This window comes from Palaemon carinicauda, chromosome 29 (assembly GCF_036898095.1).
Source record: "Palaemon carinicauda isolate YSFRI2023 chromosome 29, ASM3689809v2, whole genome shotgun sequence".
NCBI lineage: Eukaryota > Metazoa > Arthropoda > Malacostraca > Decapoda > Palaemonidae > Palaemon > Palaemon carinicauda.
The window spans coordinates 87,128,067-87,149,260 of NC_090753.1; the positions used below are offsets into that span (position 1 = coordinate 87,128,067).

The following is a 21,194-nucleotide window of genomic DNA, read 5'->3' on the forward strand; positions in this document are numbered from 1 at the left end:
TAAATAAATATTTTATATATAAACTATAAAAATTTACAAAACAAGAGAAAGAGAAACGAGAGAATAGTGTGCCCTAGACAGAAGACTACCATGGTACGGAGTCTATAGCACTACCAAAGACGTGGGAATAACCGTGTGATTTTGTTGTGGTGTCTTCCTAGCACTACCAATAACCTAATAGAATAGAGCTGAAGCATGTCATCACATGCCATATGGACTGCATTCCTAATGCCAGAAAAAACTTTTTTACCAAATGTACAGGCACTCCTCATACAACGAACTCTCGTTCAACGTTGCTTCAAAGATAAGCTTTTTTTTTACAACTCCGATATCTAATTAGCAACCATCTCTTGAAGTTACAAATGAGCAGTGGCAGCACAGTTGTGTGCGTAAATGTACACATTGTGTGTTCTATACGATAGGTGGAGGCAACTAGCAGCAAATCTATAGTTTTAGTGGCTCTCCAAGTGTCACGTATTCTCCCCTACACCTTGCGTTGTAGCCTTATAGTATTTCTACTCTCGCCTACCTACGTATTCTCATATTTCTCACGATGTCCAAGAAAAGGAAGAGTAACCCCTTTAAGATTTGCTAAGAAGCAAAGAAGATCAATTACCATTGAAACTAAATTTAAAATAAAAAAAAACATGAAAATTCCATTGATTGAAAGTGGTATGACCTCTGTGCATTCTTAATACTATAGGACAACGAGCGTTTAAAGGGCCGGCAATACCAAAATAAAAACAATTAGTTTTTGCTGTTCTCAGTACTGTATATACATTAAGTTTATAATAAAGTAAAAATATGAATAAATGATGCTCGGTTAACATCGGGAAACCATTATTACATTTTGTACATATTAGTTGGGAAGTTAGATAAAAGATCAGTTGACTAAATACAATGTAGTATTTAAAGCTCAGCTTACAATCAAAAGATGTAATAAAAGTTTAAATTTAATCTTTGTATAGCATTCAACTGAGACTTTGTAATGAAATAAAGATTTAATTTGTTAGAGAGAGAGAGAGAGAGAGAGAGAGAGAGAGAGAGAGAGAGAGAGAGAGAGAGAGAGAGAGAGAGAGAGAGAGAGAGAGAGAGAGAGAGAGAGAGATTCAGTAATTGAATGCTGTATTTGTTAAAGTTTCTTCTACCTCCTGAGGGAAGAAATTGCTCACCACAACTAACAATATAATCATGTTAACTTCATTCGTAAACTAAGATTATAATCTTGAGAGGAGAGGGGGTTTAAAAGAAAAAAAAAAAAAAGTAGCATGAGGTGGGTATGAGGATGCACAGAAACGGTAGGAAGAGGTTTTTATATACCCTGTACTACACAAAATTAAATCTTTAATAAGGTTGTTATATACTCTGTACTAGACCAAAATACTGTAACTTTTTTATAAACAAAACCTATACTGACTAATATATGTGACTTGAGAAAATATTGCCAACTCGTTACCAAAGTTAGGCTATTCATTGCCTATAAACGAACCTAGTCTACGTGTAAAAACCTTGAAAACCCACAGGAAAAACTAAAGCTTTTTTATCCTGTACTAAAGGATAATGCTTTAATATACCCTGAAATTTGTAGAAAAGCTGTACTGTTCAAAATATAGGGCTGAAAAATTATTGCCTACTCGTTCCCTTGAGGTTATTCATTGTCAATAAATGAACCTTTTGTGTAGAAACATGGAAAACCCACTAGTAAACTAAAATGGACTATAATGAATCTTACTTGCAACTATAGCAATGGTCAAGGGACATCTAATCTTAACATCCTCTTATGTTCCTTTTTAGATGGCATAAACATTTCACTGCTTGATCTAACTTCCTATGAAGCTTAGAATATAACCATACACTGTACACCAGTATCAGGACATCTGCATGTAGATGTCTGGATCTTAATATGAATAAAAATGTTCGTAGATTTCAAAAAGTTCTTATGCTTAATTAAAACTTTGTACTCTCAATACATAATGCGTGATCAACCTGATGACTGACAATCTAAAAAGGTGAGCAATTGGTCCTTAGGTGGCAACGGCAACAAATAAAACATGATTATCCATTCAAGCTCATAAGGTGCATGTCCCCGCTTCAAGAGCAACTTGCTCTGGATTTCTGACTAAAGCCTGCTGCACCTTGACATGCAATAACCTACTGCTCAGAGGGTATTTATTTTGGGGTAAAATTTCTAGTTTCACCTCTGCTCAGCCTTCTACACACAATGAAAGGCCAACAATATCAGCCAGGATTTAGCAGAGGCAAACATCCATTCTTTCAAAACCAAGAAGTCTCTCTCAACATTCTGGAGGTTATATGGAGGGGGAGGCAATCTCAGTCCTGCTAGCAGAGGGGGATCTAAATATTCTAGATAATTTACGAGGGGCCAATAAAATCTCCAAATGTATTTATTCACACTCGTGACACATTGCCTTGATCACCACGACCGCAATCTCATTAAAGACTCTTCTTGCCTGTACTATCAGATTTAATCACTTGAGAGGTGGGCCCCACTAATTTTCTAGTGGTCTGCCACAAGACCCTCTCACCACTATTTTGTAGCAGGAGGATATATTTCAATACAACGATAATATGTGCCTTCAGTTTTGGTTGATGCTTAGCAACCCTGAGTCACCACTACCAAGAGTTATCCATGTCAGTGCTTGTCACAATCTAGGCATCAAGAGAATCTCATAACTTCTAAAAATTTGACTACACCTCGTATTACACCAACCGGTGCAGACTGCATGACTAAATAGCTTTTGCAGTGTTTCCCAGTGTGACCCTTGCATGAGTGCTAACAACCTGGGGCTATGTCAGACCCAAGGCCCCACAGACACTATTTAGCTTGAGGTTCGTAGCCAGCACTTCCAGGGCAACACTGGTTGCCGAGAAGCCGGGGCCACACCGGGTGGTAAGAAGCCGGGGCCACACCGGGTGGTAAGAAGCCGGGGCCACACTGGGTGGCAAAACCACTGGGAGCCCCGACACTGGGTGGTAAAACCACTGGGCACTTCAACAAGAGGGATGATAATACTGGGCAGGTAGTGGTAAAAACAATAGATGTAGCTTTAATTGCAAGAAATGGGTCTCTCATACCAGTGTCTATACTGAGCCTACATTTAATGGAATTATATCAATTGTGTAATTTATTTAAGCTCTATAGAAGATTCTAATTAAAGAACACAATGAAATTCCAACCTACTTTTAATAACATGCCTCATTGTGGTCTGCCACACACTTGAATTCCTATTAAAATTACTGACCATTAGCCATAACTGAACAGCAAGGATACCAGTTTCAATGCTGAGGGATTCAAGGACAGGTCCAACATTACTAGGAATGCATTCCTTAATTTGGTATAAGTCAAGAACATAAAATGCAAGTTTTAATTTATTTGGTCCACTACAAAAGGTCATGAAGTTTCCCCAGTGACAACTGATAAAAAAACATTAATTGTACCATGTAGTAACAGGTACAAATAACACTGCAACAAGAGCCTAAGATAGCAGGAACTGTTTAGATTTAAACAGGCAATTAGGATTACCTACTATAGCAATTCATATAAATTGGACTAACCTCCCAGTAAATTAACCATCAAAGTAATAAATCACTAGTCGATTGCTATAACTACACCAGGTCCTTCATATCAATGGACTATAGACAAGTATATAAATATCTAAAGTCATTAGTATTTTAGAGTGAACTTCGCTACTTACATAACCATGTGCTCACCTCATTTTAGCTAAATTTGGTTCAAAAGTGTACAAAGAATAGTTATGCCTAAGTATTCAACTTATTTAAACTATGAAGCTCATACCTCGTTAATTGGATTTTGAGCTCAAGATTAGTTTACAGATAAACATGTAGGCTACACTACTACACAAGCAAGCAAGCAGTTACCCAATACGAGCTGGGTACTCCAGGTAATTTCATATTTTTGTAGTAGTGTAATTTTCCTATTTATTGGATGACATTGCAAGGCTAGTAACTTTTCCTCGAGTCTCTTAACAAAACAAGTTATTTCATGGACAAACTTTGCCTTAAATAAAGCTATTTCTTTATGAGATGAAAATTCTTTTACATTTTACAAGTATTTTAAGTGCTTAGGCAATTCATACTAGGTCGTTACATTAGGCTTTTTTGGCAACTTTTCACCTTAAAATTAGTAAACTGAAACCACCAAAATAAAGATAATTTTTATTTCTAATTTACATTTCATACCGCAGTAACAAACTCCTAGGCAGTCTTCAGGACAATCACGCAACCTCTAAGCAATTTATCAATATGCAGTTAAATATTGAGAAAACATTCATCTTATAGTACCAAAAATTATCTTGTCAGTAAATCAAAGATTCATTTTACAGAATAACTTAATTCGGTTAAAAAACAATTTAGATGAAAATATTTGTATTGTAAAGTTCAGAAAAATTTAGAAATGAAAAGTTTTTAGTGTTACCACAATACAGTAAGTACCAACCACACTTAACATTTGATACCTCTGGCTAAGTAAATTTGCAATATCAAAATGGATAAAAGATGAAAAATATGAAGGCAATTTATATTTTTCTTCACTATACAACCCAGGGCGCTCTGCATAGAAGTAATGATAATAGCAAAGATGCAATACCGACAAACTTTTAACGAGGTGTTAACAACCTATTGAGTTGTTACCAGTCGGTAGCGGGGAAGCATCCCAAGCTGCTCGTTCACTACAACACCACTGATTGCAGATGGGACTTCCAGGGAGTAGATAATAGCAGGTAAATTTGTAAAAAATCAAGTTTGTATGCTTGGCAAAAATACAAATTACTTCATATCTGTCATTTGTTCCTACACCAATACAAACTCTCATTCTTTACATAGGCGACTCGTTAGGAGGGTGGAGGTACCCTTTCAAACTGGCCAGAAATTCTTTCAGGAATTACTGCACTCCGCACTTCTTGAGGTTGAACATGATTGATCTTCTAGATTGAGTAACATTAGATTAGCAGAGGTAGTTTTCATACTAAACCAATTAAAAAACTAGGTCGTCATGAATGGATGGTATAGCACTAAATGTTTAAGGCTGTCGAGATTCAAATGCCTATTGTGCACAATGAATTCTAGATTATGTGGCAAGATGAAGTCACACCTGTTGAATTGAAAATGGAAGGGACTATTGTTAAGAGTAGAGAGATTAGATAGTGGGAATTGGCGAGTGATCACACTTCCAACAATGGGTTATTAAGTTATTCCAAGGTAATATTGAATAGGATACAACCTGAAATTGAATATTTCAAAAAATGCAAGTTTCAGAAAGGGTAGAGGATGTGAAAACCAAGATTTTTATCTTAAGAGCGCTCAACAATAATGAACTAAAATCACCTTTGTTTTGAGCTTGTGAATTTTGAGAAAGCATGAAAGAATTTCATGCTTGTGAATTTTGAGAAAGCATGAAAGAATTTCATGCTTGTGAATTTTGAAATGCATGAAAGAATTTCATGCTTGCGAATTTTGAGAAAGCACGAAAGAATTTCATGCTTGCGAATTTTGAGAAAGCACGAAAGAATTTCATGCTTGCGAATTTTGAGAGAGCACTAAAGAATTTCATGCTTGCGAATTTTGAGAGAGCACGAAAGAATTTCATGCTTGCGAATTTTGAGAGAGCACGAAAGAATTTCATGCTTGCGAATTTTGAGAGAGCACGAAAGAATTTCATGCTTGCGAATTTTGAGAGAGCACGAAAGAATTTCATGCTTGCGAATTTTGAGAGAGCACGAAAGAATTTCACGCTTGCGAATTTTGAGAGAGCACGAAAGAATTTCACGCTTGCGAATTTTGAGAGAGCACGAAAGAATTTCACGCTTGCGAATTTTGAGAGAGCACGAAAGAATTTCATGCTTGCGAGAGCATGAAAGAATTTCATGCTTGTGAATTTTGAGAAAGCATGAAAGAATTTCATGCTGGTGGATTTTGAGAAAGCATCAAAGAATTTCATGCTTGTGGATTTTGAGAAAGCATCAAAGAATTTCATGCTTGTGGATTTTGAGAAAGCATCAAAGAATTTCATGCTTGTGGATTTTGAGAAAGCATCAAAGAATTTCAAGTAGCTTGTTGCAAAAGATTCTGAGGCACTATGGGATACCAGAAAATATTGTAATCATAATGGATATGCATAGTGGAACTTCTTGGAGGGTAATGGTTGCTGGTAGTTTTCAGACTAATTGACGTCAAGAATTGAATACTATAAGGTAGAATATTGTCCCATCTACTGTTTATTATGATTATGAAGTTACGAACTAGGTAATGCACAATGAATAAAAAATGCCATTCAATGGATAGGGAATTAGAGATTGTGCTATCTTGAACTCAGATATAGCTCTAATATCCTCTAAAATGGCTGAAATGCCAGATAAGATATAGCTCTAATATCCTCTAAAATGGCTGAAATGCCAGATAATTGACAGCTCTAATATCCTCTAAAATGGCTGAAATGCCAGATAATTGACAGGTTAGTACTGGAGGGGAGAAAAGTTAAATTGATAAACCTGAGACTGAGGTCATGCAAATTCAGTGGTGATCAGATGAACTGCCTTATCAGGGTTAATATTACTTAACTCAAGCTTTTAAATATTTAGGAACCATCATTATCAGCAATGGATCACTAGTTACAAAATTCAGAGAGAGAATAAGGAGGGAAGAACAAGCAATGGGCATGCTAAAAAGTTTTGAAGTCGAATTTAATAAAGGATAACAGCAGAATCAAAATATACATTTCACTTGTTGGATAGATATCAACTTGTGGGCATCAGTAGTGGAATAACGCTGAAACAACTGATGCAAAATTTCAGAGAAAGCAGAGATTGGGAATCAAATGGCAGCAGCATAATTGAGGAAATACACTCCTTTTAAATACCTGGCTCAAGGCCGAGCGATATCCTTTCACCGCTGACCGTTTCTCCTCCCAGCAAGAAAAAATTCAGCAATGAGGGGTATACGGGCTCAAACCACAGAAGATAGCCCACTTTGCTTAATATACAGAGGTTGGAGATCTCTGGAGTTATCTGTACATCTGTTTCACCACTGGTTGTGAAAATCCTCTTTAGAGATGCTGGATAACCTTCAAGTGTCAAGCCATAGAAATGCAGCTGAGCTATGCAATTCTCGGAGGTATGGTTGTTGTAGCAGGTTGGGAAAGGGAGGCAGATCCTCCAAGAGTTTGATGCCCAGTTTTTTTTGGAAGAGGCTGTCACCTTCCTTTGGCAAGACTTACCTGTGAAAGAGGACAAGGTACCAAGTCCAGCTTACTTCAAAGCAGTTGCTTCCTTGAGTTTTGTTGAAGCTTCTATATGTTCATGCTTTCTTCCATGAAACAGCAATGGAAGGAGCAGCATATACAGTTTCAATCCTAACAGCCTTTAGTTGTTGACAACTGAATTCTCCCTTGGAGACCCATCTCTTATGGGTCCTAGGGTGGAAAGTACTCCACCGAGGTGATGTAAACTGCGGCTTAGACCAGCACCTCTTGCAGATCACCTTAATTGGGATATTTCTAACTGCCCACAGTGTGTCTTCCTGATGGCCTGGGTTTGACTGCTCAGATCTATAAACTAGTCCAACCGAGACATGTGCCGCCAGAGGACACTTGGGAGCTGGTGGTATTTACAGTCCAGGAGACATGACAGTCTCTTCCCGAAGCAGGGCGGAAGTTTTCAATAACAAAAATCCAGAAGCCTCGCATAAAATGGTCTTCATGGATGAAGCAACTATAATATACAGCTGTTGGAACAGAGCCCCTGAAGCCATGGGTGGCTATCCCTGCTCACATGCTCTGCTCTAACAGATAAAGAAGGCTCAAACAATATTGATTGCTTGTGAGCTATGGGGGAACATTGAGAGCACTTGCTGATGGCATAGTAGTGCTCTCATCCCATCCAGTTGAGCAGGATGATCACACCTGCCACGTAGCCACAGGTACCCATGTGTGCTTAGAGACCCAGAGTGCCCTGTGCAAACATAGTAGCACAATAGTTGGTGCACTGAACTAACTGCTGAGATCAGGAGAACTAAGCACTCTGATGACAAAGCATGATGGTGTATCTAAGCTACCCAAGGAGATGGACCGCAAGGAGCAGATGTCTACTCAAACTTTCCTGACAGTTCACCGGTATTAGATTGATTTGGAGTATTCTGGCATCCTGACATCTACGGTCATTGACGCCAATATTTGTTGTAAATGAAAAATAAAAAGGAATCTAAAACAAAAGGAAATTTTCTTTAAAAAGGTTAAATAGCTTTCAGACCTGCTTCTGAAGTAAATTTAAAAAATACCACAAGCATAGTATAACATTATGTCCAAGAATCTTGGCAAGAAAGGAAGCTGCCATCCTCACCTTGAGCCTCAAACACTTACCTTACGGTGCTAAAAGTGGGGCATTTGGTCAACCAATGTCTCCTATCAGGGGTACCAAACAATTGCTACAATATGGCTGGTGTTACCCAGTCAGAAGAAACTTGTCGACAGTGACCAATGCAGAAACGACAAAGTCTCCCTTTCGGGCATCATGTTATACCTCCAAGGGATATATTATTTCTAATTTTATTTTCAACTGAACTATCCAAATGCTATTGCCAATATTTATAAATTAAAAATTTAATGCCAAGTAAAAAAAAATTATTACAAAGAATGGGATACCTTCCTAGTAACAACTACGCTGCAGCATTCATTGCCGGTATATCTGCCTTCTCATTTCCAGGCACACCTATGTGCACCAGAACCAACCAATATTGAACTATTATACATCTCAGCCCAATAAAACAACACACTAAAATCTTTACAACTAAAGGGTTACTGGAATTAAAAATCATACAAAGCTTGTGGACACTTCTTGCATCACTAAAAATGGTAAAATTGCCCCCTTTCAATGATATTTTTTTTTTATTGCTGTTAGAATGCCATACAATTCAGCAGTAAATATAGAAGGTAAGAGAGGAAGTGCACCTTTACAAGTAAACATACTACAATATACTCCAAATCAAATGCCATCAGGTTTGGAGCCATCAGTACTGCACAGTATTATAAAGTAGATTCCCTATGTTCGACATGTTTAATAAAGAAACCTGGCTTTCAAGTCAGCCATGTTCTTTTATCCCAATAAAATATTTACAGAAAGATATATCTGGTAATTTCCATGGAAGGGTTGATATCAAAAATGGAAGAAAGGTCTGTTTTACTCAAAAACCAAAATTAGTGGTCTGATACGCTAAAGAATTAGGTAGTCTTAGCAGCCTAAACCAATACCAAAGAATAGAAGTGTTTCGATAAAGGTCTAAAGGCAATTCTCTGGCATCAAGGAGGCAGGTTGGGATAGAAGTTCTAAAGGCTCTTGTGGCCAATCTGATACCAGTATGATGTAAAGAATCTTAAAATCTTTAATCAACTTGGGGTGGCTGGAGTATATTTCACACCCAGAGACTTAAAAAATTTGAAGCTTTGTAGAACTTTAAAATGGTTTTGTTGTCTGCTCCCGACAGTGTAAGGGACAATACTATCAAAATATTCAGAGCCACTAGTCATTTTACTTTCAATGCCTTAAAGTGAGGAACCCATATAAACCTGCAGTCAAATATCAATCCTAAAAATATAGCTTCACTTATATAAGAGACCCATTGACCTTTGATGTGAATCAGGTCTGGATGTGCTACTCTAATACAACAAATGGAGAATAAAAGTTTTACTTGTCAAAAACCTAAATCTATTCATATCAGCCCAGCGAATTATTTTGTTGATTGAGAAATTTAATTTTCTCTCAAACATTGATGTTCTAGCTCCAGCAAATATGGAGAGATCCAATAAGTGTTGAGAGAACATCTTGAGTTATGACAGGATACCCAATTAATGGGCAATGCAAACAGGGTTACACAGCATACTGCTGTTTAGAAGCTAGGCTTCACAAACAGCGGATCCAAGTTGTATTATCATTATCAGAAGTTAAGCTACAATCCTAGTTGGAAAAGGAAGATGCTAGAAGCCCAAGGGCTTTAACAGGGAAAAATAGCCCACTACAGAATGGAAACTAGGAAATGAATACATTGCAAGAGAAGTAAGTCAAAATATTTTAAGAACGGTAACATTAAATTAGATCATTCATATATAAACAATAAAAACTTAAAAATCCAGGATAAGATAGAACAGCTTGCCCAAGTGTACCTTAGAGCTAGAAAACTAATCCAAGACAGTGGAAGGCCATAGAGAGGCTATGGCACTACCCAAGACAAGAGAACAATTGTTTGATTTTGGAGTGGCCTCTTCCTAGATGAGCTGCTTACCATTGCTGAAGTGTCTCTTCTACCCTCACCAAGAGGAAAATAACCACTGAACAATTACAGTGCAGTAGATAACCCCTGAGTAAAGAATTGTTTGGTAATCTCAGTGTTGTCAGGTGTATGAGGACAAGAGAATGTGGAAAGAATATGCCACAATATTCAGTGAATGTGTAGGCAAAGACAGGATGAGCCATAACCAGAGAGGGATTCTATGTAGTCTGGTCAAAAGACCCAAATACACTAGCGGTTGTATCTCGACGGGAGGCTGGTGCCCTGCCACTGTACTATAAACACATCTGTCGTGGAGTGCATTCTTCTAAAATCCTCACTGGATAGGTGATTAATACCTTACTTTTCAGGTACTATCAAATTCCCTTTCAGTAAAAGCAGAATTGCAAGATTACTCCTTACCTATTGCAATATTTTCCCTTTTCTGTTCTAAAAGGCTTCCATACTGGTGACCAGCTGCTGCTTCACACTTGCATGATACATAGCAAAAATAATCAGCTAAGGCATTGCTGACCTTAGTTGCTTCAATCACATACTGGTCATTCACCTTCAATACTGGTGGAGGGTTAGGGTTAAATTTGTATCCTAATTTTTTACTTTCCTCCATACAGAAGATGGGGGTGTTCTACTGTTGATGGAGGAAACAAAATATATCCCAAGACTAATACCTAGCTTCTTTCATGGCACAATGGAACAGTGCTCTACTCTCTATATATATCATTCTCCTATGTATGTCTACAGAATCTAGTCACATTTTCTTGTGATTCTGTGCAGGTCAGCTGGTTCTGGAAACCACCAGGGGATTAGTCACAGTCTGAACAACCCTATGGTTTTGGGAATAGAACAGACTACTGCTGTATGGAGACTACCATTCAGTTAGGTTTATGGCATCCTCACCATTTTCAAACTTCTGCATTACCTTAGCTCATGGAATTTCACAGTCCATCTTGTCAAGGTTCCATCGTGGCAATCTCTGTAAAGGTGAACCATTGTTGGTGTTTATAATGATTGGTGCATGATCACTAGCATGATAAACATGTTCTTCAATCAAAATCAAGAAGGCAGAGCATGCAATAGAAAGAATGCATGACAATGACATGAAAGTGTGGGGGATCTCCTTTATTAAGGAGTCCTACATCTTCAATCCCTACAACTGATGATGCAATATTACCCCTAGTGTTAACTAAAATGTTGCCCCATAAAGGATGTCCCATTCAAATCTCTTAAGAGAAAAGTGTGGAATTGAATCACCTCTACTAAATTATATGAGAAGTTATTTGGAGGCAAGTAGAGCAAATTGTGTATTTTCTCCCTATATCGATTTCTACAACCACTGCCTGTAGACCTGTATATAAGACAAATTTGAGGAACATTTCAACGAACGTGTATAAGACTTGCGCCATGGCTCCCTGCTAGATCATAAGGCGTCCTATAGCCAACATACTCATACTCTCAAAATGCTCATGAATGAGGAACTGAAGTTCATATTTGGCCCTTAACTCCTGACAATTCCATTGCAAAATGGAGGAAAAATACTGGTTTATTTTCTGGCAGAACCTTAGATGAAGTCATCTCATTGGCAATTTTTAATCAATATTTCCCAGTGGTTACGTTCAAGAGGGGCTTGATATATTGGGTTGTGTCCCCCTTTGACTTAATTGTTGAGGGGGATGGTGGACCTCAACTTTATTGATTTATATAAGTTGTCTTCCAGTTGATAAAAACATCTGCTGAAAAGACATTTATTTGAAGACATAACTTTACTGTTTCTTATGGAAGGGGGCAAGAGATTGAGGTCTTTTTATCAAAATGCACCTTCCCCACTACAGGTGAACCAGCCTGAGATATATACTATTGTTTAGAATGGGGGAGGATGGTTTTTCAATATCTTTGTTCCTCGTGTCTTTTTCTAAACTTTCTGGATATAAATTTACAATAAGACTTTCATCTTGTTCAACTACTTTATGTTTATGTTGGAAGTGAGGATACTATTTTCGTCTGTTTTGGTAAATTTTTCTTCAGAATCAATGAAAAGGGTTGACCTGGCCTTATTTGCTTTTCAAGAGCTCTCTTATGAGCCTCTTACAAGGCAACACCTATGGTCCTCATGGTCTGAATTTCATCAAAAAATAACTTAACCTTTAGATGTAGCTGGGTGTGATTCCCCACAGTAAATACTGGAAATTTCTGTGTATGCTCCGTGACTTTTTTCAACAGTTGGCACAAACAGCTGGCTAACTTAATTTTTCCTTGCACTTTTGGCTTAAATGGCCATACATTAGGCAACAATAATATCACAATGGTGTATGGTTTCACTTTTAAAGATAGCCAACCAGCTTTAATAAAATTAGGTAGTCTACGCTGATCAAAAGCTGTAACTATAGCAGCAAGAGGAACATTCTCGAACAACAACTACAACTACTACTACTACTACTATTCAATTCTCAATTTCTCTCTTCATCCCTAGTAAGCCGTGAATATTTATCACACTCCTACTCTGGTTAAAAATAGCATGCAAAAAGCATTTGGCACTGACCATTCAAAGTATAGTGTGCTTTCAATCTTTCACTTCGTATTGGGGATAGTGTGTATCAAGAACATTTGCTCTTAATCACAGCTGAAATCGAAGTAGTGTTGAGGTGAGCAAGTGGGGGATGTTACTTCCCCGCAACAGAAAAAACCCAAACAGTTGTCGACACCGTTAAAAGTTTATAGCAGTATTTCAGCTCGGCTGTTAGCATTTCTCCTATGTAAAGAATAAGGATTTGCATTTGTTAGGGTACAACTATAATTTGAGTACTACAGCTCTAAAAATTGTATGTCCCTAAATTCTCAATGTTTCAAGTATTTCACATAAGTGAATATTCAATTGAACGAGATTTGCAAAGGGTTTTCACTTTAGATATTCATAAAATTCTGATGTAACAGGATTTGCAGATCTGGCAACAAGCACGTATAAAGTGAACTATAATTGTACCCACTGTAGGTAACCATATCTAGGATATAGCAAATAATCTTTAAATTCATACAAAACTCAAAGTTTATTGTCATTCCACACACCTACCCACCATCACATCCTGTAAATGTTTACCTGTTAATTTGTCATAATCTAGGTCTCAATCCTGCTGTGCAGCTACCAACAGATTAGGTATGAAAATTTGACTATCCTCAACCTGAAATGATAAAATGCAGTAAGATAAAATTAACTTCAAACAATTACAACATATAAAAAAATTTTACTCAGTAAAATTATGTATTTTTCCCAGCTAGAGATCTTTATTAATAGGGATTTCTTTCCAGTACAAGCTGGCCCTGTCGTAGAATCTTCAGAAGAGGTTTCTTCCCGTCCACTTACACAATGACCTTGGACAAGAACTAGGTTAGGGAGCAGACCAAGCAGTCCTACTCCATCATCTGAACAATCAATCCATGGCACCACTCCTCTGATCAGAAAAAAAGGACACTATACATCCTTCTTGTGAATGCATTCACATTCACCTAGCTACTCTGGAGCAGTGCATAACTGCATGCAACCATGTGAAGCCCTGGGCTTTGATCATTTCCACAAATTAAGAGGGACCTTTTGAGTTCCCCCCCCCCCCCAAAAAAAAAAAAACACTTCCCCTGGTCTTTCCAAAGACCCTCAGGACTAGGAATAACCAGTTGATATAATTCTTCCTTACACACAAAAATAATGGTAGACTTTCTTGATCCATTTAAATCCAGTTTTTTCCAGTTAGGAAATTTACATGAAACATACCATATGGAGGAATCTGTATAACCTGTCCTAATTATAAGTTCAAAGTTCAAAACAATTAACCTGGTAGTTAATTTAAATTTAATACAGTATTTATAGTATAAGTAGTTGTTAGGCAAGTCAAATATCTAGCCAAATTTTATCAAGTGACCAGGAGATACTGCAACATGAATACTGTAATATAATATATATTACAACAAAAAGTTGACAAGCAGAGACCAAAAAGTGGGATAGGTCAGCATACTCCTCTTGGCAAAGACAAGCTCTTCAACAGGTACCCTAACCTTTTGCTCCTAGATTTACTATCGCACTAATTTAATCACATTCCAGGGTCTACTCAGTTTCTTGCCTGTTAAATATAAATTTTTCCTATACCTTAGATGCTCTAGTGATTACTTCAAAATAAGTTTGATTAACTTATCCAAGATCAAGCCAAGTTTGACATGCGATACATACCTCATGTTATAAATTTTTATAAAAGATCTTCAGAGAAAATAGGTATTTTGAGTACCACTGACTTTCATTAGACCATAAAAAATATATAAAACTTAATAGTCAGAAAAAAATGACTCATGACCAACATATGAAAATTCATTGTACTCCAGATTTATCAGACAGCTTTACATAATTGTTCATACACAAACCCAAATAACCCATAGCAATAAAAAAATTTAGCTTACATCACAGTTCCCAGAACCATATGCAAATCTAACAGATGAAATTTACCCACCTGAGCATAAGACTGCAGGAACTTCATATAACTACAAATATTACTCCAGATGCCAAAATATCTTTTTCAGCAGTAAATTTTGGTTGCCATGAATTTTCTATTTTTTACATCCGTAGTACCAAAGATGTGCTTTTACTTCATTTCCATTTTTTCACACCAGGATACTGGAATGAGGCACACCTGTAAACAATTTTTTTTCTATTTATATGAATCTAAATAAATCTAGATAAAAGGTTAGAACCTAGATAAACTACAAATTCATGACATACCTCAAGGGGGTAGCATAACATCTGTAGAATTAATACTACTTTAAAGTATAAAAAAAAAATTACCAATTTATAACATGGTACCACCTAACTTCAACCAAGAACGTTTTATCTGAACAGCATTGGATGTAGCCTTGCCTAAGTGGTGGTTTAAAAGAACATACATACATAACCCAATTAAAGGGATGCACGTGAGTATGTACCTTACACTTTCTCGACAACAGCCATTATCTTGGGACAACAGTCAAGTCCACACACCTATAAGAGAATCAGTAACCCCAGGGCTTTGAAAGAGTATCAATATTTGCTGAGCAGTGCATATTATCCAAGTGATTATACTTCATTTCATGCTATTATTTATCTAAGATTACCAAAGTGCAAAATTTGATGGTGTAAACCAAAATAAGGTCAACTGAACTACTACAGGCTGAAGGCTGCATTTAACATGATTGGAATAGTCACAGCTTTTCAGGTTTCCGAGAGCATTTATTCTAATTACATAATTCCTTTACCATTAGAGTGCAATAACCATTGTTGTACACTCCTGGTCTCCTATCCCTCCCCTTGTCTGCAAACAACTGCTTTAATCAGCTTTGAAATCCATTGTTCTTAACAATTGATAATTACTACTCACTGATTCCAAGAATCTGTCTACTATCCAGTGTGTTCTGTCTCTCCTTTCACTTGACACCAAACTTTAATGTTCCATAGTTTTCTTAAATTGTTAATCTATAAAAATCAGAATCTTTCACTTAGATGTACTATTGTAATCTGTCCCTTCTGTTTCACTGGACACCAAACATGACTATTGTCTATGAAATTATGAAGCAAGACTGATTATTTACTACAATACTTCAACTAATGAAAAAAAAAATCTGACTCAAGAACGTGGATGCGGGCATCATTCAGTTATCCAAATACCAAGTTTCCAACAAAACAACCGAATATTTGGCGAGTATGCAGCTTTTGAAATCTCAAATTATTAACTAAAATCAATAATGGTCAGACAAAATGAAAAAAAAAAGGTGCCGAAGGCGCCGCTCTGGATGCGGAAGGTGCCGAAGGCGCTGCTCTGGAAGCGGAAGGTGCCGAAGGCGCTGCTCTGGATGCGTAAGGTGCCGAAGGCGCTGCTCTGGAAGCGGAAGGTGCCGAAGGCACTACTCTGGAAGCGGAAGGTGCCGAAGGCACTGCTTTAGAAGTGGGACATGGGCTGCATCAAGGATCAAGGTAAAGCCATGATTACACAAACCTAGAGGAGGATCTGCAATCCAGATGTAGTACAGTATGCAGATCGACTGTTCGGGATGCCGACATCATTCTCTTTACACTACTGTATATTTAACCTGGATAGGAATCGTTATTCGACCACCTTAAAATAGGTACCGTGGGTCGACCTCGACCCGAGGTCCAAAAAAATTCATAAAAAATTAATTTACAAATAAATTCACAATCGTTTAATAGCACAAAAAGCTTCAAAGAATATTCTAATCTTTAATTAAAAAAAGTAAATAGAAGCCAAGTTCACAAGTATTTATTACAAATAAATTAATAAGTATACAAAAAATGACTAAAAAAAAATTCACCTAAAATCTAAATATGGAAATAAACAAACTATTCTAAGCACTTGTTCTATGATAATTGAGCACCATTTTCTGAGATCCGGGGAACGTTTCCTGAAATGAGAATTTTTTTTTTTTTTTTTTTTGGCTAAAAAAATTTAACCTCTTTTCAACATTCTTTTGGGTAGGTAAATGACAGTTAGTGGCCAAAATATTTACAGGATATTGTATTATTGTACAACAAAAATGTGTAAAAGAATCTGCACACTGATAATATTTAATGTTTCATAAAGTGGAAATTTTTTTTTTTTTTTTTGCAGTTATATCATGAAATTTTTTAAGACAAATCCTTATATCCATTGCTGAGCATGGTATTTATGCATGAAAATATCAAATTTTATAAAAAAAAAAAAAAAATACAGAACTGACAGCGTGTGTCGGATATGCTCGCAAAATGGCTGCCAACCACACCACCTTGGAGGGTCAAATCTGCTACCTGAAATGGACAAAGATATGTCAATATCAGCGAGTCATTTACTTACATAGTTGTTCGAGGATTTGCAGAAAAATATTATGGTAGCTAGAATTGAAGTTTATAGAATTTGAAATTAAAAAAAAATTAAAATGATGATCATAATTAAATTATCATAAAGGTACAAACTTACAAAAACAGGAGAATTTATAAGCTATTTTATAAAAAAAACATAAGGTGTAGAAGACATTCACAAATACTTTACAACAATCCTTTTTTATACACGTCTAAACACTAGTGCACATTCGATTATGTAAAAATGTTATACTACATAACTTGCCTTAATTAGGTAGTGATGGGTCGAGCTCGACCCGAGGGTATCTCAGAAATAGCACAAGGAAAATAGCTGGGATGAAATGCGTCCCCACCCGACTGCTGCGCACACTGAACTGAGGTCTCACAGGTCGATAAGACTCGCAACCAATACGGATGAAAAATTGACTTTTTTAACCTCGGGTCATATACGACCCACCACACCTATCATACTCTCCCACATTTTCCAGTTACCCTGTCAACACCAAGTTTAGCCTTTCTGGTGTGTCTTCATCCTACTAAATTGCTCACCCTTTATTCCATTAAGGTCTCAAACCTTAATGCTGGAGCTCCTCTCTTAAAGTGTTGGGATTTCTACTTTCTAAAATCCATCACTACTAGTCTTAATTAACACATGCTCCCCACAAAATCACTTTGTGGTTTTTGTCAACGTCTCTAACTAGGTTGCAATTTCTTTAGCTTTCCACTCCTTTACTTGGTTATCAAGTGCTTATCCAGTTTCTGAAACCAGGTGTTATATAATTCTAAATGTGTCATCTGTAATACATATTCCCCATCTTCATTTCCAATTCCAAAACCATACAACAATGTTACTACTGTAAATAAGACTGATTCAGCCAGAAATAAGCAGATATATAATACTGTCCAGCAGCCAAACACCAAAGTGGTAGCTCTGTGGCCTGTCAAGGCTTATCCTTTAGCTATTATCGCTGCTTTATCAAAAGTCGAAAGCCACTTCAAGCTTTTCTGATATACTACTTAAAAGACTATGGTTTGTACTAGTGTAGGAACAGATTTTTATACTATGTTATTGATAATTTCCTTTGGCTCAGGAGAATCTTCTCCAGTTTGATCATAATGCTTGCTTGTACCCTTGACCCACAAATAAGATTAAAAAGTTGACTGAGGTTAGGGGAAAAAGGACAGCTTAAAATTCAACTAAAGGCAAGAACACTGATACGCTAAAGCTTTGGTCTTGCACACTACATGCTTTAGTGATTTCTCCAACTTAATTATATTCCTAATCCTAATCCTTAAGATTACGGAACAATGCAATAAAATTTGTAAAAATAAGACTTACTTTTGTGGAGTTTTCTAGTGAAAATCCAGTGTGTTATAGCAAGTCACTACCCTAACAGGAAAACTGAGTTTACGTTGGGTATTGCCGTCAATTACATTAGAAATATTGTACCTTTAAAATATAAGTATACCAGTCTTGATATTTTAACCTCCTTAAAATGGTTTCACCAGCCATAAAAATAAGTTACCATAATCAAAATCCAGTACTGTAGTAGTAATGAAACAAGAAAATACTGGTGCTTAGTTTACCAGGACTTCTGGACAGATTTTTCAATACCATTTTCTAAGGAGTCTTTTGTAGTATTGTTCATTGTTGTATAAAATATATCCTTACTTTGAGTATATTTGCTTCCATGTTACTATGCCTAAACATTTATTGGCTTTATTTCTGTCGTACCCCGCTTCACTAGCAGATAAACACATTCTTATGTCCTCGCAAGAAAACTGTTTTGCTACACTTAATCCCATGGGTTAGTATTTTGAGTTATTGAAATCACTTATAGTTAAATTGATTTTTGCTCTGCCGTAACTTGCTTTGCTTGCGATTCAACATTATCTCGTTCCTGTTCTGGCAAGAATAGGTTTTACTAATATTTTGGCCAAAATAACTACTGCTATATGCACTGCACCATGCGGTCCACTTGTGCCAAGCATTACGAAAACTCACTAATTATCTTTGTAACCCGTAAAACACTAGTATATCATTCGGCTCGCCAACACAATAGGCATACCTTTGGACCTTTCCTATATTTAATCAGCACTTCTACCTTTAATTTCAAGGTAATCACATTCTTCCGATACTTAACACTAGGCTTTGTAGAAAATTAAGCTCTTGGGTGCCACGGTAAAACTTTATTAGCTTTGAAAATTTCTTCACTACAAAGTGTTCTGTTCTGTATTTCCTAAAAGCTAAATATGACCAAATTCAGCGTACAAACTTACTAGACAGTTTACCCATTCAGTAATAATAGCCAAGCTACAACCCTAGTTGGAGGAGAAAGCTAAAAAGCCCAAGGTCTCCAACAGGAAATATACATTGAGACTTCAGATTCACTAAATATTCTCTACTGAATTAACCATCTAAAATTAATTTATTTACAGTATTTAAATTACTTCAAAATTATACCCTAATTCATCAATTACTAGAAACTAAAAAAGTCAGAATATATGGGTTTACTGTGAAAGTATTCCCCTATTAAGAATAAAAAATGAATAAGCACTCTTATGGCTTTCTTACAATGCTTACAGGCCATAGAAAAGCTTCATTAGCAAAAGCCATTCATTACAGCCGCTGGATCTGAATACATCGATATAACCAGGGCTGAACAAGATCCATGGGCATAGTGAGGGCTGGAGTTATCCTTCTCTATCTTGCATTCCAGATATGAAGCAGATATATAACACTGTCCAGCAGCCAAAATCAAAGTGGTAGCTCTGTGCCCTGTGGCCTGTCATGGCTTATCCTGTAGCTATTATCACTGCTTTATCAAAAGTTGAAAGCCATTTCTGATATACTTCTACTAAAAGACTTTTGTTCTAGTATAGGAACACTTATACAATTTATAAATTCCTTTGTCTAATACCCTTGCCAAACAATCAAATGATATCTTTATTTAAAAAGTTGACATCAATGAAAAAGGACAACTTAAATCAAAATTTAAACTAGAAAAGGCAAGAACACTGATAGCCTAGCCTAAAGTTTGGGTCTTACACTACATACTATAGTCATTTCTCTGACAATACAATTATATTCCTAACACCTGACAACGTACTTAAAAGGTACAAAATTTTTAATGTAATAGACGGCAATACCAAGGGCAAACTCTTGTACCAGTCTAATAGTACGATATTTGAATTGACCTTAAAATTTCCACCAATCAAAAAAAATTTTACCATAATTAAAATTCAGTACCGTAGTAGTAATGAAACAAAATACTGGTACATTACTTTAGTTTGCTAGGACTTCTGGACTGATTTTTCAATACCATTTTCTATCGAGTTGTCTGTAGCATTGTTCATTGTAATACAAATCTCATTTGCTTGAATATTGGTATGCCTAAATAACACTGGCTTTATTTCTGCCGTACCCCTCTTCACTCACAGATAAACACTTTGTTCCTATGTCCTGGCAAGCAAAGTTTTGGTTCACTTAACCCCACGGGCTAGTATTTTTTAGTTACTGAAATCACTTAGTTCAATTGGTTTGTGCTCTGCTGTAGCTTGCTTTGCTCGCGATTCAACGTTATTTCATTGTTCACTAATACTTTGTCATTTTATTAATTCAATATGTTCAAATTATAGACACCAAAGTAGCTAAACTGTAGCTTTGCACACCAGCTTTAGTTCAAATATGGACTGCTTCCATTTCCCATTATCAGACTATCAAACACGTTTTTACCGTAACCATCATTAACAAATGAGCTGTAATGAAGTTTTACATAACATTGAAGACAACCCCAAATATCTTAAAAAAAAATCGTGGGGTCCTTTATTCTGTTCGAACATGGAACTTACTACAGAAACACCACCTATCAGTTCTTCTTAGCTATAAGGTGAAAGGAGGCTACCATTGCCTGTGCAAAAATGACATCAAGAACAAAACAGGATTTGATCAAAATTTAACTTTGTTTAAAGGTTCCACCAGTATGAGATTCACAATAGTGAATTTATAAAGATATTAATT

General features: G+C 36.5%; 1 long non-coding RNA gene across 4 annotated transcripts in view; it reads right to left on the reverse strand.

The window, feature by feature from the left end:
• Window positions 1-21,194, reverse strand: part of LOC137622317 (uncharacterized) — a 45,928-nt gene that overhangs the window by 13,788 nt on the left and 10,946 nt on the right. For 2 of the 4 annotated variants that reach the window (XR_011040417.1, XR_011040419.1), the window contains exon 3: window positions 4,186-13,487. This is a non-coding gene — a long non-coding RNA (uncharacterized lncRNA). Of the gene's footprint in view, window positions 1-4,185; window positions 13,488-14,801; window positions 14,982-21,194 lie in introns of those variants that run through there. The other 2 variants (XR_011040420.1, XR_011040418.1) reach the window with 2 other exon arrangements.